The sequence below is a fragment of the Lissotriton helveticus genome, chromosome 1_1 (assembly GCF_964261635.1).
Source record: "Lissotriton helveticus chromosome 1_1, aLisHel1.1, whole genome shotgun sequence".
Taxonomy (NCBI): domain Eukaryota; kingdom Metazoa; phylum Chordata; class Amphibia; order Caudata; family Salamandridae; genus Lissotriton; species Lissotriton helveticus.
The window spans coordinates 168,804,401-168,830,069 of record NC_136057.1 but is presented as its reverse complement, the minus strand read 5'-3'; the positions used below and the strand labels follow the sequence as shown (position 1 = coordinate 168,830,069).

Here is a 25,669-nt window from a genome sequence, read left to right as displayed (position 1 = left end):
TCACTGCTAACACCGCCTGCACCACACCTATTCCCATCTGCACCACTGCTAACACCGCCTGCACCATACCTATTCTCATCTGCACCACCGCAAGCATCACTGCTAACACCGTCTGCACCATACCTATTCCCATCTGCACCACTGCAAGCATCACTGCTAACACCGCCTGCACCACACCTATTCCCATCTGCACCACTGCTAACACCCCCTGCACCACACCTATTCCCATCTGCACCACCGCAAGCATCACTGCTATCACCCCCTGCACCACACCTATTCCCATCTGCACCACTGCTAACACCGCCTGCACCACACCTATTCCCATCTGCACCACCGCAAGCATCACCGCTAACACCGCCTGCACCACACCTATTCCCATCTGCACCACTGCTAACACTGCCTGCACCATACCTATTCCCATCTGCACCACCGCAAGCATCACTGCTAACACCGCCTGCACCACACCTATTCCCATCTGCACCACTGCTAACACCGCCTGCACCATACCTATTCCCATCTGCACCACCGCAAGCATCACTGCTAACACCGCCTGCACCATACCTATTCCCATCTGCACCACCGCAAGCATCACTGCTAACACCGCCTGCACCACACCTATTCCCATCTGCACCACTGCTAACACCGCCTGCACCATACCTATTCCCATCTGCACCACCGCAAGCATCACTGCTAACACCGCCTGCACCACACCTATTCCCATCTGCACCACTGCTAACACCGCCTGCACCATACCTATTCCCATCTGCACCACCGCAAGCATCACTGCTAACACCGCCTGCACTATACCTATTCCCATCTGCACCACCGCAAGCATTACTGCTAACACCGCCTGCATCACACCTATTCCCATCTGCACCACTGCTAACACCCCCTGCACCACACCTATTCCCATCTGCACCACTGCTAACACCGCCTGCACCATACCTATTCCCATCTGCACCACCGCAAGCATCACTGCTAACACCGCCTGCACCACACCTATTCCCATCTGCATCACTGCTAACACCGCCTGCACCATACCTATTCCCATCTGCACCACCGCAAGCATCACTGCTAACACCGCCTGCACCACACCTATTCCCATCTGCACCACTGCTAACACCGCCTGCACCATACCTATTCTCATCTGCACCACCGCAAGCATCACTGCTAACACCGTCTGCACCATACCTATTCCCATCTGCACCACTGCAAGCATCACTGCTAACACCGCCTGCACCACACCTATTCCCATCTGCACCACTGCTAACACCGCCTGCACCATACCTATTCCCATCTGCACCACCGCAAGCATCACTGCTAACACCGTCTGCACCATACCTATTCCCATCTGCACCACTGCAAGCATCACTGCTAACACCGCCTGCACCACACCTATTCCCATCTGCACCACTGCTAACTCCGCCTGCACCATACCTATTCCCATCTGCACCACCGCAAGCATCACTGCTAACACCACCTGCACCATACCTATTCCCATCTGCACCACCGCAAGCATCACTGATAACACCGCCTGCACCACACCTATTCCCATCTGCACCGCCGCAAGCACCACTGCTAACACCACCTGCACCATACCTATTCCCATCTGCACCACCGCAAGCACCACTGCTAACACTGCCTGCACCATACCTATTCCCATCTGCACCACCGCAAGCATCACTGCTAACACCCCCGCACCACACCTATTCCCATCTGCATCACCGCAAGCATCACTGCTAACACCCCCTGCACCACACCTATTCCCACCTGCACCACCGCAAACACCACTGCTAACACCGCCTGCACCACACCTATTCCCATCTGCACCACCGCAAGCATCACCGCTAACACCGCCTGCACCACACCTATTCCCATCTGCACCACTGCTAACACCGCCTGCACCCTACCTATTCCCATCTGCACCACCGCAAGCATCACTGCTAACACCGCCTGCACCATACCTATTCCCATCTTCACCACCGCAAGCATCACTGCTAACACCGCCTGCACCACACCTATTCCCATCTGCACCACTGCTAACACCGCCTGCACCATACCTATTCCCATCTGCACCACCGCAAGCATCACTGCTAACACCGCCTGCACCACACCTATTCCCATCTGCACCACTGCTAACACCGCCTGCACCATACCTATTCCCATCTCCACCACCGCAAGCATCACTGCTAACACCGCCTGCCCCACACCAATTCCCATCTGCACCACCGCAAGCATCACTGCTAACACCCCCTGCACCACACCTATTCCCACCTGCACCACCGCAAGCACCACTGCTAACACCGCCTGCACCATACCTATTCCCATCTGCACCACCGCAAGCATCACTGCTAACACCGCCTGCACCACACCTATTCCCATCTGCATCACTGCTAACACCGCCTGCACCATACCTATTCCCATCTGCACCACCGCAAGCATCACTGCTAACACCGCCTGCACCACACCTATTCCCATCTGCACCACTGCTAACACCGCCTGCACCATACCTATTCTCATCTGCACCACCGCAAGCATCACTGCTAACACCGTCTGCACCATACCTATTCCCATCTGCACCACTGCAAGCATCACTGCTAACACCGCCTGCACCACACCTATTCCCATCTGCACCACTGCTAACACCGCCTGCACCATACCTATTCCCATCTGCACCACCGCAAGCATCACTGCTAACACCGTCTGCACCATACCTATTCCCATCTGCACCACTGCAAGCATCACTGCTAACACCGCCTGCACCACACCTATTCCCATCTGCACCACTGCTAACTCCGCCTGCACCATACCTATTCCCATCTGCACCACCGCAAGCATCACTGCTAACACCACCTGCACCATACCTATTCCCATCTGCACCACCGCAAGCATCACTGATAACACCGCCTGCACCACACCTATTCCCATCTGCACCGCCGCAAGCACCACTGCTAACACCGCCTGCACCATACCTATTCCCATCTGCACCACCGCAAGCACCACTGCTAACACTGCCTGCACCATACCTATTCCCATCTGCACCACCGCAAGCATCACTGCTAACACCCCCGCACCACACCTATTCCCATCTGCATCACCGCAAGCATCACTGCTAACACCCCCTGCACCACACCTATTCCCACCTGCACCACCGCAAACACCACTGCTAACACCGCCTGCACCACACCTATTCCCATCTGCACCACCGCAAGCATCACCGCTAACACCGCCTGCACCACACCTATTCCCATCTGCACCACTGCTAACACCGCCTGCACCCTACCTATTCCCATCTGCACCACCGCAAGCATCACTGCTAACACCGCCTGCACCATACCTATTCCCATCTTCACCACCGCAAGCATCACTGCTAACACCGCCTGCACCACACCTATTCCCATCTGCACCACTGCTAACACCGCCTGCACCATACCTATTCCCATCTGCACCACCGCAAGCATCACTGCTAACACCGCCTACACCACACCTATTCCCATCTGCACCACTGCTAACACCGCCTGCACCATACCTATTCCCATCTCCACCACCGCAAGCATCACTGCTAACACCGCCTGCCCCACACCAATTCCCATCTGCACCACCGCAAGCATCACTGCTAACACCCCCTGCACCACACCTATTCCCACCTGCACCACCGCAAGCACCACTGCTAACACCGCCTGCACCACACCTATTTCCATCTGCACCACTGCTAACACCGCCTGCACCATACCTATTCCCATCTGCACCACCGCAAGCATCACTGCTAACACCGCCTGCACCATACCTATTCCCATCTGCACCACCGCAAGCATTATTGCTAACACCGCCTGCACCACACCTATTCCCATCTGCACCACTGCTAACACCGCCTGCACCATACCTATTCCCATCTGCACCACCGCAAGCATCACTGCTAACACCCCCTGCACCACACCTATTCCCATCTGCATCACTGCTAACACCGCCTGCACCACACCTATTCCCATCTGCACCACTGCTAACACCGCCTGCACCATACCTATTCCCATCTGCACCACCGCAAGCATCACTGCTAACACCGTCTGCACCATACCTATTCCCATCTGCACCACCGCAAGCATCACTGCTAACACCCCCTGCACCACACCTATTCCCATCTGCACCACCGCAAACATCACTGCTAACACCCCCTGCACCACACCTATTCCCATCTGCACCACCGCAAGCATCACTGCTAACACCCCCTGCACCACACCTATTCCCACCTGCACCACCGCAAGCATCACTGCTAACACCGCCTGCACCACACCTATTCCCATCTGCACCACTGCTAACACCGCCTGCACCATACCTATTCCCATCTGCACCACCGCAAGCATCACTGCTAACACCCCCTGCACCACACCTATTCCCACCTGCACCACCGCAAGCATCACTGCTAACACCGCCTGCACCACACCTATTCCCATCTGCACCACTGCTAACACCGCCTGCACCATACCTATTCCCATCTGCACCACCGCAAGCATCACTGCTAACACCGCCTGCACCATACCTATTCCCATCTGCACCACCGCAAGCATCACTGCTAACACCGCCTGCACCACACCTTTTCCCATCTGCACCACTGCTAACACCGCCTGCCCCACACCTATTCCCATCTGCACCACCGCAAGCATCACTGCTAACACCGCCTGCACCACACCTATTCCCATCTGCATCACTGCTAACACCCCCTGCACCACACCTATTCCCATCTGCATCACTGCTAACACCCCCTGCACCACACCTATTCCCATCTGCATCACTGCTAACACCGCCTGCACCATACTTATTCCCATCTGCACCACCGCAAGCATCACTGCTAACACCGCCTGCACCATACCTATTCCCATCTGCACCACTGCTAACACCGCCTGCACCACACCTATTCCCATCTGCACCACCGCAAGCATCACTGCTAACACCGCCTGCACCACACCTATTCCCATCTGCATCACTGCTAACACCGCCTGCACCATACCTATTCCCATCTGCACCACCGCAAGCATCACTGCTAACACCGCCTGCACCACACCTATTCCCATCTGCATCACTGCTAACACCCCCTGCACCACACCTATTCCCATCTGCACCACTGCTAACACCGCCTGCACCATACTTATTCCCATCTGCACCACCGCAAGCATCACTGCTAACACCGCCTGCACCATACCTATTCCCATCTGCACCACCGCAAGCATCACTGCTAACACCCCTAGCACCACACCTATTGCTATCTGCACCAACACAAGCACCACTGCTAAAACCCCCTGCACCATACCTATTCCCATCTGCACCACCGCAAGCATCACTGCTAACACCGTCTGCACCACACCTATTCCCATCTGCATCACCGCAAGCATCACTGCTAACACCCCCTGCACCACACCTATTCCCACCTGCACCACCGCAAACACCGCCTGCACCATACCTATTCCCATCTGCACCACCGCAAGCATCACTGCTAACACCGTCTGCACCATACCTATTCCCATCTGCACCACCGCAAGCATCACTGCTAACACCGCCTGCACCACACCTATTCCCATCTGCATCACCGCAAGCATCACTGCTAACACCCCCTGCACCACACCTATTCCCACCTGCACCACCGCAAACACCGCCTGCACCATACCTATTCCCATCTGCACCACCGCAAGCATCACTGCTAACACCGTCTGCACCATACCTATTCCCATCTGCACCACCGCAAGCATCACTGCTAACACCCCCTGCACCACACCTATTCCCATCTGCACCACCGCAAACATCACTGCTAACACCCCCTGCACCACACCTATTCCCATCTGCACCACCGCAAGCATCACTGCTAACACCCCCTGCACCACACCTATTCCCACCTGCACCACCGCAAGCATCACTGCTAACACCGCCTGCACCACACCTATTCCCATCTGCACCACTGTTAACACCGCCTGCACCATACCTATTCCCATCTGCACCACCTCACAACTTCCACCACACCACCTGCACCACAACACCGCCTGCCGTGCCACTGCGGCAACCACCAGTGTAAAACCAGCTGCACCACGCACCAACCCCAGAGCAGAGCTCTCTCTGCCCCCGAAGCCCCCAACAGGGACGGCCGCGCGATCTGCATATCCGCACAGAAAAATTAAAATACCGCCAGCCGCAGTTCCATTACCGCGCTGCAGGCGGCCTTCCCAGCTCCTGCGGCAGCACAATAGCACAGATTACAACGATTTCCAAATTTCGAAAAGTGATTTGTTGCAAGCGAACGGTTTATAAAAAAAACTAAGAAAAAAAACGGGGGGAAAAACAATTTCCACGTTCAGCGCGCGAAGACGAGTTCCCACGGAAACCGCTGCGAGTTTCTCATTTAAAACCCGTGCGGGGCGGTGAGGGCGCCGGCGGCGCGGCCAGGGCTCCAGGCTTAAAATGCACCTGGGGGAGGTGGCATTGGCCCGGATCCGCCGAGGAAGGGGCCCTGCGTAATAGGAAAGCACAACATGGACCCCAGCAATAACAGAGGCCCTGAAGAAGGCGCGGACGTGCCCCACGGGTGCGCACTGAAGAAACGTGCACGTTACTCCCAAGAGCAGCGCTCCTCTGTGCCTGCAGCAAGAGCTTGTGTGACGCTATTGTGTCCAGCTCTAGATTGCCCATATCTGTCGGGAGTACCTGGAGCAGTGTGTTTACTCCTGGAGAGCACTCTGGGAGTGTTGTGTGTACTTCTGGAGCGCACTCCCGCGGAGTATCGTGTCTAGATCTATCTACCATCGTGGAGTATAGTAAGACGTTCTGGGTTACACTTCCAGCTCTGCCAGGCATATCTGGAGTATTGTGTCTACTTCTGGAGCGCACTCTGGGAGTATCGTGTCTAGATCTAGCTACCGCCGTGGAGTATAGTAACACGTTCTGGGTTACACATCCAGCTCTGCCAGGCATATCTGGAGTATTGTGTCTACTTCTGGAGCACACTCTGGGAGTATCGTGTCTAGATCTAGCTACCACCGTGGAGTATAGTAAGACGTTCTGGGTTACACATCCACCTCTGCCAGGCATATCTGGAGTATTGTGTCTACTTCTGGAGCGCACTCTGGGAGTATCGTGTCTAGATCTAGCTACCACCGTGGAGTATAGTAAGACGTTCTGGGTTACACATCCACCTCTGCCAGGCATATCTGGAGTATTGTGTCTACTTCTGGAGCGCACTCTGGGAGTATCGTGTCTAGATCTAGCTACCGCCGTGGAGTATAGTAACACGTTCTGGGTTACACATCCAGCTCTGCCAGGCATATCTGGAGTATTGTGTCTACTTCTGGAGCGCACTCTGGGAGTATCGTGTCTAGATCTAGCTACCACCGTGGAGTATAGTAAGACGTTCTGGGTTACACATCCACCTCTGCCAGGCATATCTGGAGTATTGTGTCTACTTCTGGAGCGCAATCTGGGAGTATTGTGTCTAGATCTAGCTACCACAGTGGAGTATGTTATCACGTTTTGGGTTACGTTTCCAGCTCTCTCAGGGATATTTGGAGCATTGTATCTAGTTCTGGAGCCCACTCTGGGAGTATTGTGTCTAGATCTAGCTACCACAGTGGAGTACAGTATCACTTTCTAGGTTACACATCCAGCTCCGTCAGGCATATCTGGAGTATTGTGTCTACATCTGGAGCGCACCCTGGAGTATTGTGTCTACTTCTGGGGCGCACCCTGGGAGTATCCTGACTAGTTCTAGCTACCACAGTGGAGTATAGTATCACATTCTGGGTTACACATCCAGCTCTGGCAGGTACATCTGGAGTTTTGTATCTACGTGTGAAGCGCACTCTGGCAGTACTGCGTCTAATTCTAGCTACCAAAGTGGAGTACAGTATCACTTTCTAGGTTACACATCCAGCTCTGCCAGGCATATCTGGAGTATTGTGTCTACTTCTGGAGCGCAATCTGGGAGTATTGTGTCTAGATCTAGCTACCACAGTGGAGTATGTTATCACGTTTTGGGTTACGTTTCCAGCTCTCTCAGGGATATTTGGAGCATTGTATCTAGTTCTGGAGCCCACTCTGGGAGTATTGTGTCTAGATCTAGCTACCACAGTGGAGTACAGTATCACTTTCTAGGTTACACATCCAGCTCCGTCAGGCATATCTGGAGTATTGTGTCTACATCTGGAGCGCACCCTGGAGTATTGTGTCTACTTCTGGGGCGCACCCTGGGAGTATCCTGACTAGTTCTAGCTACCACAGTGGAGTATAGTATCACATTCTGGGTTACACATCCAGCTCTGGCAGGTACATCTGGAGTTTTGTATCTACGTGTGAAGCGCACTCTGGCAGTACTGCGTCTAATTCTAGCTACCAAAGTGGAGTACAGTATCACTTTCTAGGTTACACATCCAGCTCTGCCAGGCATATCTGGAGTATTGTGTCTACATCTGGAGCGCACCCTGGAGTATTTTGTCTACTTCTGGGCGCGCCCTGGGAGTATCCTGACTAGTTCTAGCTACCACTGTGGAGTATAGTATCACGCTCTGGGTTACGTATCCAACTCACGCAGGGTTATCTGGAGCTGTGTGTGTACTCAGATGATTGCGTCAGATGGAGAATGGTGTAGTTCTTGAGGCTTCATTCGCAGGATTGTGTCCAGGTCTGGAGACCTCAATCAAGAGGCTAATCTCCAGTTTTAGGGGCACCGCATACAGTTCATGAGGCCCCATCACAGTACTGTGTGCAGTTCTAGAGCACAAACCTGCAGTGTTGCATCCTATTCTAATGGTTTACCTATGGGTGTTGTGAAGTGTCAGTGTGTTACCTTCGAGTCACCTCGCATTGCTTCATCGTCGATGGTGCACAGAGCCGAAGTCTATAAAGACACTACACCGCAGCGGACTGGGCCCGGTCCATTCCCCAGGAGAATAGGCTCCAAGGATGTACATGACATTTATTAAGCGCAAACATAACCGAAACTGAGCAGAGTCCAGTGTCTGAGGCAACACAGTCAACATCTGATTAAGGGTTAGCTGGTTCCTAACAGCGAAAGAAGTCTGTAACTGCCTGGTGATGTAGTGTTGTTTATTGATTCGCGGTCCATTGCCGTAGAAGGCATGCTGCCTTGTTTTGTTTTTTATTTCAATTTGGTGTCTCTAATCTGTTGCTGCCCTGGATGCTGGTGATCCAGCCACCACTAGAGATGGTAACTATGTTATCCACAAGGCAGGGGTGATGGCCGTGAAGGCTTTTTAGCTTCTAAAAGCCAGCTGTTCTCAAACATTCAAGGTTGGTCCACTAGGCCGGTTGAGGATGTTCCTCACCCGGTTGTGTTATGTTATAAAATTCTTGTAAAGCACACGTACATCGATTGGTTTCATGGCGCTGTTTCTAGGACCTGCCTGACCCTGGTGGAGTTTATTTGTAAGCTTGGATAAACAAATGACCCTCTGACGTAGAACCCAGGCGGTCCCCTTTCCCATGTTTCTTGAGGTTGAAATTTGCTTGGACAACTCACTAGGTGTTACCTGATCTAAATGAAGTGGGGGGCAACGTTCTCAAGGTAAGTGGCTCTTTTCCAGCACAGCCTTTGTAGTCAATGCGAAGGAACTAAAAACTTTCATCTTTGCTCTACTGGGAAGTGTCAGGACGAGGGTGATGTGGTCACTGGGAAGGAACCCAGTGGAACTCTTCCGGGTTGGGATGATTTGGTCACTGGAAGGTAGTGGCAGTGCCCAGGTACTCTGTTCACTAGGAGAGTGGTTTCAGATCCCAAGTGGTGGTCACGTAGTTGCAGAAAACTCTTTCACAGCCAGGTGATGTGGTCACTGCGAACTAGTGAAGTTGTTTGTGAACCAGGTCTTCTTGTGGTCACTGGGACCCTGTGGAGATGCTTCTGGACCCATATCTTGTGGTCACTGGGCGCCAGTACAGCTTTTCCAAGACCAGGGTGATGCCCTCACTGGCAGCCATTGCAACTCTAGCGGGGCCAGTGTGAAGTGGTCTGAGTTCCTCAGGGTCAAACATATGCCTGGTTTCTAGACCATATGCGTTTCAGACCTTGTGCATCTCATTGGTTAATGATTGCACATATAACGTATTCCAATAGCCCAGCATCCCGCCACTAGAGCTGTGAAGAATTCAAATCTATGCCTCTGCTAGATGAGCGTGGAACTCATCTCATGAGCTATAGGTTGGTGCATTTTATGACAGCTGGGAGCCATTGTTCTAGAGTGACAACTTTATGAGCCTGAAGGTTTTTCACTTTGCGCTGATGTCGGCTCTGGCCACAATTCCTTCGGTCACCTAATCAGGAGTGTGGTCTGCCTCCCCTTTCCAGTTATAAAGATCTCAATATTGGTCTGAGGAAGAGATATAAACTTTTCTCACTTCAATAGTTTAGACATCTTAGGCAATCTGAGAATGTATTTAGATGCATCTCAGTGTATTCCAAGTGGATGGATCTGCATGCCATCTTCAAACATTTGCAACCACGCTTGATGAAGCAAGAGTACATTTGCCAGGGGCAACACTCCTATATTAAAGAAACAGGTGTAATTACTTAAAGGAAAATGTCTCGTTCTGAGATAAGCAACTATTTGATTGCAAAGCTGGGTAAGAAGTGCCAGTGAACCAGGAATCTCTTGTGGTCCACTGTGCTGTATGTGGCTAACACTTCGATAGGATCAGGACCACAGTTATATCTGCGCAGAGTGAACAGAGTAGATATACTCCGTCGGTCAGGGTGGATTTAGAAGCCATCATGTTTCAGAACTCATGGGTCTGAATCTTAACAGGCAGAATTTTATTTGATGCCAAATGATCTTGAGTTGATGCAACACCCTGGCCTTTATCACCTCACTCGGGAACATGAGGGTGGACATCGGGTGAGAGATGGCCAAGTCTGTTGGGTCCTAAGAAGATTTTTGCAATAGAGAAGTTAGTGTCCTGCACTTGAGGCCTCTGGACTGAACCCTGGTGGACAGAGATTCCTAATATCAGTTAAGTCTAAGGTGAGGGGTTCTACACGATCCTTTATCATGGTCGCCGAGCATGGTTCACTTTAGATGTTAACCAGCAGAGGCTGACACATGCAGGACTCTGCAAGTTCACAGATGTGAACGAGGACCAAGACATTAGGGAATGAGGTGGTGTCTACTGATCAAGCTAGGAGCTCTCCGGGGCTGCATGGATGGTGCTATGTATTTTCTCAATTTTTTGCTTGGCAGAAGATTAGCGGGTTATCACTTCCCTGGGCTGGGACAAATACTTTCTTGGATACTACTGAATTGGTTACTTCATGGACATCTTGAAACCGGGAGTTGGTTTTTTTAGGTGGCTAGGCAGCGCATGGTAAGTTTGCTCATCTCACCACATCATTATATCTCCTTATAAGAGGTTTACACCATCCATCTGCCTGGTGTGATTGATATAGTGTTTCCAGATCTAGAGGACACGTCTGGAGTGGTTTGTCCGGTTCTGAAGCCAGATCTGGAGAGCCGATCCAGTTCTAAAGGTCACACTGGAGCACTGTGTCCAGTTCCTTTTTTTCTTTCTTTTTTTTTAAGCTTTATTTATATTTTCCACAGAAAAGACAAACAGAAACCACACCTGGAGTATTGCATCCAGCTCTAGACCAGTCGGTGCAGCACTGAAACCAACTCTCCAGGAGAATAGACCAGCCCATGGTGGTAATCACGAGTGGTGGGAGGAGATGCCCACGGAAGAGGACAGGAGCAGCCCTGAAGCTATGAGGGGACCGCTTACTGCAGGACGCTGTGGGTTCCAGTGAAAGGCTCACTATAGGCGATGGTAAGCGGGTATAGAGGAAGCTTGCGAGGAAATCTCTCATGAAAACCCCTCTGGCTAAGCACGCGTAGGACTGAGTAACGATAATGCACTCTGGTATCATTTGATATGAGGTGTATGAAGAGCAGATATTGGTATCCTATCGCACAAACACTAATGAAGGTGACCGACACATCACTAAATAAACTTGAATACGGTGACAGGGCCACACCCTCTAAATAATGTGTCTATGGTGCCACAAACCCCTAAATAATGTGGTTACAGTGCCACACACCACAAAAGAATGTGATTACAGTGTCACACATTCCTAAACAAATAAGGTTACAGTGCCACACGCTAAAAAAAAAGAATGAGGTTACCGTGCCACACACCACTAAAGAATGTGGGTATAGGGCCACACACCACTAAAGAATGTGGGTATAGTGCCACACACTACTAAAGAATGAAATCACAGTGCCTCACATTACAAAACAATAAAGTCACAGTACCACACGTTAAAAAAAGAATGAGGTCACAGTGCCACACACCAATAAAGAATGTGGTCACAGTGCCACACACCACTAAAGAATGCCGTCATAGTGGCACACACCACTACAGGATGTGGTCACAGTGCCACACACCACTAAAGAATGCCGTCATAGTGGCACACACCACTACAGGATGTGGTCACAGTGCCACACACCACTAAAGAATGCCGTCATAGTGGCACACACCACTACAGGATGTGGTCACAGTGCCACACACCACTAAAGAATGCGGTCCCCATCTGGAATGCTGTGGAAGAACACTCTTCATGTTGCGGTCCGGTGATAGAAGTAGTCATCGTGCCCTATTACTAAATAACTTGAACATTGTCACAAATTAACTTGATTTTGTCATATAATTGCTAAAGAAGCTATCACACCTTTGAACACCTCTGATGACTTATCTCCCTGTGACACGTTCGCTAATTATAATGGCCTGTATGTTTCATGCAGCCAGTGCTCTTGGAGTCATGATCTGCCTATGAATTTGGTCACTGCAGCTCACTGACTAATCAAAGAGGTAATTGCACTGAACACAGCAAATATAAGCACCAGTGAACTGGGTGACCACTTTGCAGAGTCACAAAGGAGGGTGATCTCACTGTCTTGTTCCACTAATGACGGTGGTCATCAGACACCCACGCCAACAAATATGGTCATTGAGCCTCATGTTGTTGAGGAATGTTGTAATTGCATCAAAAACCACGATCACATGGTCAGTGTGTCTTAAAATTAACTCATCATGTCACTTGTGACTAATTGGACTTGTTCGGATCAGTGTGCCACCTGCCATTAATAAACATGTGTAAATAAAACTATAAATATTATAGGCTACTGTGTAGAAATAATTTAAATAATGTGTGTTTCTATGCAATAATGTTTGTTTAATAAAATACGACCAGTGTTTGCGACCCCTAATCCAAAAAGAATTGTCCATCCTTTACAGGGATTGACAGAGAGGGCTGGATAGGTTGTTTTTGGGGGGAGGGGGTGTTCTGCGATACCGGGCTACATGAATGTGGTCATCGCACTGTACCATGCAAGTGAATGTGGTCACTGTGCCCCACATCACCAATCAACCTCATCATGCCCCACATCACTAATATCAATAGTGTTGCACATCGCTCATAATCTTAGCTGTATCACATGCTGCTAACGTACATTATTTTGCCACATCGCCAAAGAATGTAGTCATAGTTCCACATGTCACTAAAGAAATGTTATCACATTGCTAAAGAACTCCCACAAGTTGTTAAGCAATAATGTCATCAAGCCACACGTTGCTAAGTAACGTCATTGTTCCACACCCCACTAAGGAACATCATTGTGCCACCTCAGCTTACAACCCTCCCACCCTAAAAACATACGTATACTTCACGAAATGAATAGGCATGGAATAATTCAAGAGCGCTGTCACACATTACTGGACAGTTTTAGAGCACTTTAATATAGTCCATCCACTGCAGGTCTTGAATATGTATACAATCTGACTGCTTCTTTACATCTCACAAAGGCACTCAAATATGGGATAATAAAAATACCCATGCCAGAAGTTGTCACCCCTTGTCTCCATCCAGTAATGCCAGTTCACAACCACAACCATACACAAAATCTCAGATTGGACAACGCAGTGCAGTAACCATCTATGAAAGCTACATCATATGAAACACCATAAAGGGACCAAAAAACTGTTCAAAGCTGCCAGCCCACTGGAGACTGTAAATCTACGTGCCTGTCTCTTACACTTCATCATCCAACACACTGCTACACGCTGATTCCCATAACACGACAACCGCTCTTCAGCGGTCATCACACACATCATGGAAACACTTCCACATGGGATCAAAAGAAAGACAATATCCTTCTAACCTTCTAACCACACACTCACACTACATGGTTAGTGTGCTATTTATGTAGACAAGTGCTTCATCACCTCACATAGGCATAGTAAGTGCTATATAAATGATGCAATATAATTCACGTCGCTAATAAACATCGGCATAGCACCATATGCTCGCTAATAAACTTCTTCATCCTGCTACTGGTTGCTAATAGATGTTCATTGTGCCACGTCACTATTGAAGGTTGTGATCACACTTCATGTGGGTGATGAACTTAGACACTGTGGCCCAAGCCACTAATGAACGCAGCCATATCTTACTATGTGCAGCTGAGGTTGATCAACTAAAGAACCTCGTCACATTGACACACATTGCGAAAGGACCTCATAATGCCACACATCTAAAGCGTGTCACCATTTGTAAAGCGCTCTAATACCTTTGGGTCAAGTTTGTGCTATATAAAACTGCAAAACAATAAATGTGCCACATGTGGCTAAATGACAACGTGCCACATGATGAAGGAAAGTCGTCGTTATACCACACGACGTTAAACAGTCATCTTGCCACATGTCGCTAGACAACATCATCATCGTGCTACATGTCGTTAGATAATGACGTCATCGTGCCACGTCGACAGAGAACGTCGCCATCATGCCGTACGTCGCTCAATAATCGTGCCACATGTTGCCACATAATTTCGTCACCGTCGCTAGTGAACGTCATCCTAGCACTTCAGCTAAGTATTAAACTTGGTCCTCGTGCCCCATTGCCAGCGATCACATCTTTTTTTGTATTGTACAATACAATACAATACATCTTAGCGCGCGTGCTGCTAATGAAGGTGCCATTACGTCACACGCTAACGAAACACATCACTGCGCCTCCGACGCACGAGGACGTCACGCCGCGCGCCTCCGACGTACCAGAACGTCACGCCGCACGCCTCCGACGCACGTGTTTACGCGTCTCACGCCTGCTAACCGAGCTGCGTTGCGCAGGTCGCCGCGCGCGGGGCTTGGACACTTGACAAATGGATGCAATTCTTGGCCTAATTGGGGCTGGCGCGGCTTCCGAGGCCTGCGCACGCACGGGCGGCGCTTCACGCCTGCCTTCCCTTCGTTTATTCACGCCTCGCCGGGGGACCGCGGGTGGTGCAGGCCGCTGCGCCACCAGAGCAGAGGGCGGCAGGCGCTGCGCTGAAGGCGCCGGCCTACCCGTGGCGGCATCTGGGCAGAAGAGGACCCCCTCTGGTGAGGTGAACTGACATAAATAAGTGGCAGGACATGGATTCGGTGCCGCCGGCAGCAGTGTCATTACAGACTGGTATAAAGCAAGAGGGTGCAGAAGAGCTGCCTCACCTGACCATCAAAGGTGGTTATTTGACTATTTCAACCAGCTGCGTGTTTCTCCACCCCCTTCACTGCATGCCTACTAATTATTATGTTTTGCTTATATATTTATGCTTCCTTATTTCCTGCTATGTAATCCAGTGTTTCTTTCCGTTGTGTATGTAAAGCGCTCTGATACCCACGGGTCAAGCTAGCTCTATATAAAACTTTAAAAAAAATAAACTGCCACCCAGGGACCCCGACCGCAGGAAGCAAACAGGGCAGATTTCAAAATGCCACCAGAGCTCCGAGAGGGCATTGCAGGGCCATAGTGCATGCCACACGTTATTATTATTGAAAGGAGAGGTGAAACGAATATGTTCAGACTCACAAGACCTGCACGATCTGAACAGGAGGCTTGTCTGATAATAGACAGACTGTAAATACAATACGGCTTTAAAGGACCTCGGCTAGCTAAGAAAGGCGATGGTTGGCCCCGCGCCATGTGCACTGACAGGGTGCCCTGACCAGAAAAAAAACAGTGCCTAAAGATCAAACCTGGCATTTCAGTGAGTACGAAATCAGGACTGGGGGTATGAAGATGGCTCAGTGAGTTAACTGCCGACATCTAGTGTTCTGCATCCCCTCCCCCAAGGTCATGAAATTACAGTGCCTAGAAACGCCTGAAGCGCAGTATTGGGCACTATGTCAGAAGAACATGTCCTCCTTGTGACTGCTCACTGCGTTAAAAGAGAGGCGCTGGAACGCCGTTCACCCCATCCGGGCGTTGCAGCAGCAGGCAGTATAGCGAGGCTCCTGCGGGGGTTAACACTGCGTCATTCGTGGAAGTCATGTAACGGAGAAAAGGCGGTGAAATAAACACACAGACGGCTTTCTCGGCTCCCAGGTGTTCAGAGTCAACAAGTGCGGAGAATGCGTTGTATTCTGTGCAAACACCGGTGGAATGTGCCCGGGGGTGCAGCCCCCTCCCCGGGTACACCCTCAGGGTGGGGGTGTTTGAGCAGGTGGCCCTGTATCCTGGGCTGAGATCCGGTTAGACAGCTCCGTGGGTTAGAGCGTCAATAAGGAGCTAGTTAATGTACCCACTGGCACGGTTGCTAAGCGGAGGTAATGAACGGGGGCAAGAGGCTAGTGGGTTAATGCGCATACAAGAGTGCCGAGTGGGGAAAGTAGGTGAGCGGGCCCAGCTCTGATCAGATGACAGAAGATAGCCGAGTGGGTTAATGCACCTGCACGGCAGATGCGAGAGTCCTATTGGGGACGCTCAGCCATTCATCAAAAAAAAAAAAGCGGCACACATGACGAGGGTGATGGGAAGAATTATTTACACTCCCTAGAAACCAAAATGCCGTAGCAGTAGGCGCTATACGGAAACCACGATCTTCGCTAGCATTTGACAACCAGGGGGCGCGTGGCTTCAAGGTGCTGGGAGTGTGCATATTCCAGGAGCCGAGCACTGACGATAAATGCTCTGCGCATCCCAGCCCCCCTCCCTCTCAACCCGAGGGTTTTCCCACAAGGATGATGAAACGCCGAGCGGGCGAGAAAATGGGATTAAGAACGGGCTGTCGCACATCCGGCTAATTTTATAGACCCGTTCAGAGGACAGCTGCACGGGGGCCAGTCAGCCCACGGCACTGGAACAGAGGGAGAGGCCGCTGCCCCCGAGACAATGACATCTAGAGAGAAAGGGTGACACCGAAACTAGAGCCACCACCCCCCTCCCCGAATCGAGAAAAGGAAGGACCCCACCCCCCTTCAGACGCAAGCCCAAAAACATTGACATTTAGAAGCAGAAATATACCACAAATACGGAACCAGCTTTGGCTGAATACAGAACACCACAGAGCCCACGCGTGTGAATCCAGAACACTAAACAGTAGAAGCAAAAAACAAATGTATGAGAAAATAGGGCCAGCCGATGCAGAAAGCAAGAAAAACTAGGACAAGAAATACTAGAAAGTAATATGAATCCCAAACAGATATTAGTGAAAACATTTCTGAGAAGACTGAACCAATTCATGTTCAATCCAGAACACACACATCTAGAAAAGAACTGAAAACACACAACCGGTATACCTGCATTAGAAATAATTACATTTAGGAGCAAACAGGCATCTCCCCTCTGAATAACCACATGCCGAACATGGAACACCAAAATCTTGTAGTAGAGAAAATCACCAGAAAAATACTGAAACCTAGAAAAAATAAGCCAGAAGATGAAACCAGCACAGGCATAAAAATAATTTAAAAGTTTGGAAAGTAAATCCAGAACAAACACATACTGAAAGACCACAGAAGCAGTCCATGTAAATCAGAAACAATGTTATCTAGACTCCAAAGGCTAATACTGGATATGAAAGCAACATGATGGAATGGACCAACGAGATCTAACCACAAAATGACACCTAGCCATGGAACAAGTACATGCGGAATACAGAACATTAGATTTAGAAAAACACAGCTATCCCACTAAAGGATTCCAGATATGCTGAATGAATACATCAAAATCTAGAAAGAAAATCGTGTCCAAAGAAACACAACTAGTACATGCTTAATCAGATCAGGGTCGTGAAATACTAGGCTGTTTGAGAAGACGGAAACAGCACATGCTGAATCAAAATTGAATCGCACATAACCTAACGTGAATCTACAGCATCTAGAACTTGTAGCAAAGGTATAATGTCTGAACACCGAACTAACCATACATATGTAGAACATCAAATGTTAGGAGGGGACAAACATATGCTAGAGCACTAAACATGTATATGTGAATCTGGAACACTGAAATCTAGAACTGACCCGATGTTCCTGAGGACAAACCAGCACACATCTAATCCAGGAAGTAAATGGTACCACATAGCCTGTGAAATCTAGAAGTGAGCAGCAGTTTTTAAGCCTAAACTAGCTTATGTTGGTCCAGAACACCAACGTATGGCAGTGACCAAACATAAAAACGAAATCCTATCAAACGGCATGACTGAAAGGACATCCATGAAGACATGTACAAGGGATGTAGAATATGGAACATAGAAAATTTGGACACCAGAGTCTGGAACTAGTGCTTAGATTATGAATAATGTTGTAAAGTAGTAAAACTAAGTCCTAGTTCATGAGACCAGCAGATGTTAATATCCACAACAACATTTAAGACTGAAATGACGTCAAAGCTCGCAGAGCAGGCATATGTTGAATGCAGAGGATAGCATTTCCAGAAGAACTCAATGTGCAGCACCAGAATCTAGAACGTTGCGGTATGTAGTCAAAACACTATCCTTTAGCAATTCTAAAATATCAAATATAGCCTTAAAATAATAAAGCAGATTGGAGAACTAGAACTTATTGAATCCAGAATGTTTTAATATAAGAAACGGAGAGGTAACAGCACACAACCACAATATGTTGGCTCCAGAGCAGTACATTCTGTGAGTGAGTGGAAGGAAATTGCTATGCATGTAACAAAAGGTATTAAATCTACAATTACTTATCTAGCTATCAAAACTATCCTGGAGCGCACACCCAGGGTACGCCAAGTCCTTGAGACCCTCCGGGTGAGTAGTGCGCTATACAAATGCTATGATTGATTGATTGATTGAAAATGGTCAACTGCAGCCGTGAAATCCCTACTCCAGGAACCAGCAGGCGCTGAATCAAAAACCTCCAAATTCCATGTGAGCCGTCCATGGGCATATCCAAAACTCCCAATTCTAGGGGCGAAGAGCAACCAGTGCCACATCCAGAACGGTGAACTAGAGCAAAAGTATAGGCCCAGAATGTGGCGAGTAGCAGGAAAGTCAAAGTAGATGCATTAAGAGACACGGCTAGCATGTGCCAAATCAAGATGGTGAATACAGAATACTGAACAGGGGAAGCAAAAAGGATGTATCGGAAAACAGAACCAGCAGATGCAGAATCCAGATAAAACTAGGATAATTTATCGAAGGATACAGAACTAGCAGAGGAAGATTCAGGAACCTCAAAATGTAGAGCTAAAGTTGTGCTATAGAGTCTGGATCCAGTGTGTTCCAGGTACAAAATATCGTAATTGGAAGGAACTGCTATCCAGAAAACACCAGTGTTGATCGAGTCTGGAACAACGAAACCCCGAACTAGAAGAGATTCCCATTGATGGTGAGCGAGCAAGTGCTGAAGACGGAACATTGAAATCTTAAAGGGCCAGGGCATCCCTCAAAGGGCTATCAGTAGGTGTGCGATCCAGAAAACCATAGCCCACAGCACATGCTTGATCCAGAACTTTATATCTCACTGGACACAAAACCAGGATGTGGTGACCCTCGAAGACTGAAACTTAGAAGTGGAAATGTCCGGTTGAGCCAGTATGTGGTGAACAGGGGACAAGGCAAAATCTGGAGAAAAATAAGGTGGCAATCCAGAGGAGGAAAATATAGGAGTGAAAGTCTGGCCCACAGGACACGAAACCAGTAGCAGCAAAAGTGCAAGTAGATATTCTGAAAACGAATATCCTTCCTGTGGCATGAAGAGGGCCATCCGGTGCTCTTGAATTATCCAGAGTTTTCCAGAACAAATACATCAACGGGAACAGAGCGTGCTGGCGGCAGAGAGTGAGTGGGGGAGATGTTGGTGAAGATATTTCCCGAGGTGCTGCCACAGATCCAGGGACCCTCCTTCTAGATTCCAGGTGGCTTGATTTGGGATCGACAGTGCGGACAGTGCGTCAGTCGGGGCAGGGCGAATCATTGGTGAATAAAGGCAGCACCCTCATGTTCCTGCTCTGGAGGGGTTTTCTGGTCCTGAGAACTGGAAGCCAGAGGTGCGGGAGGAGGGTGGAGTTTCACCGTTTACAAGTAATCTAGAACACACACTTTATTTCCCCCCACGTGCCACTTCCAGAGTGGCGTAAACATTTGATTATGAGAATGTTGACGTGACCCACTCCCAACATTCCTCCGAATGTGGCCGGGTCTGCATGGCAAGCGCCCTGAAAGTCGATTCCTACCTCTATTATCTTAAAACCTCAATTCGGGGGACCTAAGTGGAAATACGTCACGAAAAGAAGGTGGTGGACGGAATCAAAGCCGATTCCTAAACTCAAGTAAACAATTATAAAAGCCAGGTGAGCGCAGCAACTCATTGCATCTCTGCATTTGGGGGGAGCAAGGGGCAAGACCAAAGGAGTAAGAAAGGGTGGGGGACAAGTGAAGGAGTGAGGCAGGAGTAAAGTAATGCGAGGGGCGTTAAGGGGGGGGAGGTAAAAGATGGCGAGATACAGTGTGTTGGGGGCAATCTGCATGTCGGGGATGTGACGCGTTGGGGTGATCGCAGTAGTGGTGAAGCACAGAAGGGGCGGTGCTGGATAAGGGGGTAGAGCGTGAGATTCCCGCGGATTGGCCAGGGACCCCTCTGTAGGAGGGAAGGGGCACGTTCCTGGAAGGAGGGGACCAGGTACCTGCAGATGCTGGAGGCCTTAGGATTGAACAGGGGGAGGATTGCGATACGGGGGGGAGTGGGGATGCTCGTTCCTGGACGGAGGCGCAGGTGCCAGAGGCCCTCTGATTGGTCTGGCAATACTTCAGTGTAAAGGGAGGGGGGGGGGGTCACTGGTCTGGGGTGTAATCGGGGGCTGCACCTACAAGCTTCCTGTGCTCGGTCTAGTATGGGCCGCAGTTTGAGGGGTTCGCGGCCTGGAGACCCCCCCCTTGGTTGCATGGCGCTGGTGGGGGGTGCTGTCTTGGTGTAGTGTGTAGTAGAGTTGGTTTGGGACGCACCATTGCGTGGTTTTGATGTGCTGGTGGGCTAGGCTTGGCCCAGGCCTTGAAGGCGGTTTTGTGGTGTCACAGCCCAGAAGGGTGCCCCCCCCTGCCCCTAGTACTTCAGTACTTTGCCCGGCTGTCTCATGTGTTTTTAAAGTTGGCAGCTGCTGTGTCCTCTATGGTTGGCCAGGCTTCGGAGGCGCCGGGGTCTTGGGGCTCTGGTAGTCCGTGGGAGGCACATATGGTGTCGGGGGTGCCACTGGAGGTTCGGGCGGGGTTGGGTCGGTGTCGGCCATGGCTCTGGGTCGCCGATGCGCCAGGGATGCCCTTGGGTCTGTCCATCCTACCCTGGAGACATCAGTGTGACACACAGCGGAGGAAGCCTGCCCTGTGGGTGGGGTGAATGAATGATGTGTGAAATCCCCGTTTGGGAGGGGGGGGGGGGGGCCTGGTGCGCGTGGACTACCTGTGGCGCGCCTATACATTGAGGCCTCGGTGTGGGGGTCCCCATGGAGCGATCGTTCTTGGACTACCGATGGTCCGGGACCCCAACATGGTGGAATTGGGGTTCATCGCCCCTTGGCCAGAAAAGCCCTGGTGGTCTGGAGTGGTTTGTGGGCATTGGGGACCTGGCGTGGTTTTCAGGCAAGGGGGCCCCCCTGGCGTGGTTTGTGGGCAAGTGGGGAGCCTGGCATGGTTTGAGGGGGGGCCTGGCGTGGTTTGTGGGGTGGGGGCTCAGTTGGTTCCAGAAGTAATTTAGTTAGGGGGAGGTGGGTCTGTTATTTTCGGGGTCCCCCAGCTGTTCCGAGGGTGTGAAGAAAGGGGGCGCCCCCTGCTGCATTCCTCCTGGATGTGGTTAAGGCGCCTCTGGCTTCAGAGGTCTTCGTCTCAGGATGTCTTCGGGGGTGCCCGGGGTGGGGGCTGTATGCGGGGAGGGGGGTTGGTCTCCGGGGTGCTCCTGATCTGGGGTGGTAAGTTGAAGAGCCTCGTCTCCAGTGTGTCTGTCAGGGGCTGTAACTGGGGACGGGGGCTGCTGTCAGACATATAACCTGTGGTCTGGAAGAGAGCTGGGGGGTGAACATTCCCTTTGTGGTTCCCGTGCCATTGATTTTTGGGGGTGCTGGACTCTGAGCATTAGGCTTGGGGTATACGTGGTTCGAGGAGGTCTTGAACTCGGTTCGGGGGGCCTTGGACGGAGAACCTTTGGTTTGGGGGTTCGGGTTTAGATTGAGAACGTTCGGTTTGTATGCAGGGGGTTTAAGGGGGCGCCTTGGCCTCGGAGCATGTCGTGGGTGTGTGGGGGCAATAGGGCTTTGACTGGACATCGGATGTTTGTGCAACTGGTTTCGGGGCTGTGGACTCGGTTCTGACCGGTCTGAAGGGTCTTGGTTTCGGATGTTTGTCTGACAATGCCCGAGGCTGGCAGAGCTAGAGCCCTCCCGCGGTACCCCGGTGCGGATGATCTGATCTCGGGCGGTCTCCCACCAGTGCACCCCTCCTGTTTCCCAGTCCCCAGCACTCACCTGCTGCCAACCGGCCTCTCTCCGGCTCACGGCGACCCTCTCGCCGGCTCCACAGCTCTGATCCTTCCCAAAGCTCCGTGCCCACCACTCCCGGGCGGTCTCTCCCTGGTTCCCGTGCCAAATCCCAGGCAGCCACTCCTTGCCCACTCCCGGGCAATCTCTACTCGCCCTCCAGAGCCTCACTGCCCACTCCCAGGCAGCGTGTCAGTGCCCACTCCCGGGCAGTACCCTGGTGCCCACACCCGGGCAGTAACTCGATCTCTGGTGCCCACTCCCGGGCAGTAACTTGGTCTCTGGTGCCCACTCCCGGGCAGTAACTCGACCTCTGGTGCCAACTCCCGGGCAGTACCCTGGTGCCCTCTCCCGGGCAGTAACTCGATCTCTGGTGCCCACTCCCGGGCAGTACCCTGTGCCCACTCCCGGGCGGTCTCTCTCCTGCCCGGTGCCTCTCTCCCAGCTCTCTGCCTCTCGCTCCCAGATCCGGACTCTCTCCCCGCAGGTGCTCCAGCGGGGGTCACTTTGGATTTTCGGGGTCTCCCTCTCGTCCCGGGCGTCTCTCTGCTCCCTGGAGGTCTCTCCCTGCCTGTTGGGGGGGGGGGGGGGGGGTCTCTCCTTAGACGATCCGTCTACCCCCGGGAGTCTCTGGAGCCGTCCCTCCCGCGGCTCCTTCCAGTCCTCGTTCCCTCTCCGGCTCTGCTTCTGCCGCGCGCCCCCGACGCCCCGCGCGCTCCCGCGGCCTCCTCCGGCGCGCCTCCGCCTCGCAGCGCGCGCGCCCCGCTCCTCCCACCACCACCAGCCCGAGCCCGGGAAGGGGAGCGCGAGATGGACTCGTATCCGAGATAATTCACCCCCTGGAAAGGATTGGGGGGGGGGGGGGTCTGAGCAATAATCTGACCCCCCACGACACCCCGCTCCTTAGACTGGGCCCCACCCCCAACATCAGCAAAGGGGGGTTAGGGTCAGGGTGCTGCCAGAGAGCCCGAGCACAGAGAAGAACTTTCACTCGCTGACGTGAGGAGACCCCCCTCACCCCACCCCACGCAGGGGGCACTGCACCCCCCCCCTTCCCGGCCACCCCCAGGAGACAAGTGTCCAACTCAGACACTGACCAGGGAGCAACTCCTGCAGAAATCCACGATGGCGAGCGGGAGAATATCTGGGGGGCAGTCTACCCGAGACACAAACCCCCCAGCAACAACGCCCTCGCGACACACGGCGTCTCCGGGGGTCTCTGCCTCTCTTTTGAGAAAGCGCCAATCAGTGAAACAGGGACAGGTGATTGTGTTCACTGATAGCAGGCAGTGCTTAATTTGCAATACAATAAGTGCAGGGGCCCAACGTTTTTGCTCCGGTACCCAGGGCTTTAAGTGGGATGAAAAAACTGGCGGGTCTCTGAGAGGTGCGTGGCCAATGTAATTAAGGGCGTAACTTAAAAACACATAAGCTAAAGATCTGTGCGTAGCATAGTGTGTTGCCAGACTTGTATTTTGTTGTTTCTGTCATTGCATCTAGATATATGATACAACAAGTAACATCATATCTACAACAAGTCAGGACTATAGGCTTTTTCAATTGTTGTTAGCTGCATGTGACACAACGACAATGTTGCTGCTCCTGAGTTTCAAAAAGAGAAGGGAAATCCAGAGAGAAAATGTCTCTTCAAAGGAATTCCCTTCCTCTACCATGCTACTCTAGCATGACGTCATGCCGTCCCTTCTCTACTAGTGAGAAGTGAGCATTGTGAGCAGCGCACATCGAGGTGCCTTCTGTCACTGCAGTCCGGTGAAAAGACAGACTGCCTGTGCCAGGGCACAAAACAGAGCCTGATAGAGACCTGTTTTGAGGCCCTATTTAAAAAACTGCGGCACTCAGCACTGGTGAGACCCGGCCCACTTAAAGCCCTGCTGAAACCATTGGCTTCCAATATTGAGGGTGTCCAATCCCAAGGTTTCGTAATCTTGACTCCACCTCAAGCCGCTTTCATCCACCACAGACACTCCCTGCCTCTTTATCCTGCTCTTACACATCCTTTGTAGGTTTCGCCTTCACAGCTATTGCGCTGTGCTTGAGAAATCTCTTGTATTTAACATATCTTAAAAGGGAGCCCATATTAGTTTCCAATGACGTATTTGTGTTCATTCCCTTTTGATTGGAACTTTTTTTGTGTTAACTTCCCCTGGCTGCATGCATTTACCATACTCCTACTAAAGCTGTTCACACAGTTTCAGCCCCATTCACTATCAAGATAAGATTTCTTCCCACAGGAAAAGGCAGACCGCTTCTAACAGTATGCTGGAATGCTCGCTTTTTATTACTTGGTTGTGTAAAACAGATGTGTTTGCCTTCAAATGTTTGTGGCATTTTCTATTCATGCCTCAGCACCTTTCTTTCCACTGTGCTGGCATTTTCAGATTGATTTTTTCAACCTAATCTATTTGGTAATTGTGATCAAATTCTAAATGTTGTAATAAGCATTGCACATTAAAAATAAAGTTAATATACAAGAGCTATGCTATATTTTACTACTAAACAGGCAGCCACCAGTGCAGTTATCTTTCAAGCACTAGGGTCATTATTTGAATGGTGCAGCAAGTGCAGTAGCACCAGGTCTAAAAGTTGTCAGTACTCCTCAAAACACATAATATTGCTATGTTTGAGGACTAAACAGGCAGTCACAATTACAGTTACCTTGCAGTTGAAAGGGCCTTGATTTAAATGGTGTAGCAGGTGCAGTGGCACCGGGGCCAAAATTATCTAGGGCCCCCAATAAACCCAGATTATTGCTAAAATGTAAACTATATGGGCAGTCACAAGTGCAGTTATCTTGCAGGAACTAGGGGCTTGATTTGAATGGTGCAGTGGCTCCGGGTCCAAAAGTTGTTATAACTCATCTAA

General features: G+C 50.9%; 1 protein-coding gene across 3 annotated transcripts in view; it reads right to left on the bottom strand.

Moving 5' to 3' along the window:
* The window catches only part of PTPRF (protein tyrosine phosphatase receptor type F), a 761,542-nt gene extending 738,036 nt beyond the window's left edge, over positions 1 to 23,506 (bottom strand). The window contains exon 1 of one of the 3 annotated variants that reach the window (XM_078660336.1): positions 22,775 to 23,506. The gene's annotated coding sequence lies outside the window, so the exon portion shown is untranslated. The remainder of the gene's footprint in view (positions 1 to 22,774) is intronic. The other 2 variants (XM_078660567.1, XM_078660486.1) reach the window with 2 other exon arrangements.
* Positions 23,507 to 25,669: the final 2,163 nt, after the last annotated feature.